Source organism: Trachymyrmex cornetzi, unplaced genomic scaffold (assembly GCF_001594075.2).
Source record: "Trachymyrmex cornetzi isolate Tcor2-1 unplaced genomic scaffold, Tcor1.1 scaffold388, whole genome shotgun sequence".
In the NCBI taxonomy this organism is placed as follows: domain Eukaryota; kingdom Metazoa; phylum Arthropoda; class Insecta; order Hymenoptera; family Formicidae; genus Trachymyrmex; species Trachymyrmex cornetzi.
In genome coordinates this window covers 684,047-684,429 of record NW_017298619.1, presented here as the reverse complement: position 1 = coordinate 684,429, position 383 = coordinate 684,047, and the positions used below count along the sequence as shown (strand labels likewise).

At 36.8% G+C, this 383-nt stretch overlaps 1 protein-coding gene across 3 annotated transcripts in view; it reads left to right on the top strand.

The window, feature by feature from the left end:
* The window catches only part of spoon (A-kinase anchor protein spoonbill), a 13,519-nt gene that overhangs the window by 6,831 nt on the left and 6,305 nt on the right, over window positions 1–383 (top strand). The window lies entirely within an intron of this gene.

The following is a 383-nucleotide window of genomic DNA, read 5'->3' as shown; positions in this document are numbered from 1 at the left end:
CACTAAACAATACAGCCAAAAAAAATTAAAATATAGCGCCAATTCGAATATAGAGCGTTAATTCCAATATTAGAGCGCGCCGCACACTAAAGTAACTTACCTGATCGTCAAATAATTATGCACTCCATTTATTATGGTATCAAAATAATCCTTAGACATTCTAGTTTCGAAATATGTGCACACTGAATTTTGCACCCACTCTTAAGTCAGTCAAAATCATCGAAACGTCGCGGAAGACGGCGCGCCGCGCCCTTAAATTCGTTATCAAGAGCGTCAAATAATTATGCACTCGATTGATTATCGTATCAAAATAATCCTTAGACATTCTAGTTTCGAAATATGTGCACACTGAATTTTGCACCCACTCTTAAGTCAGTCAAAAT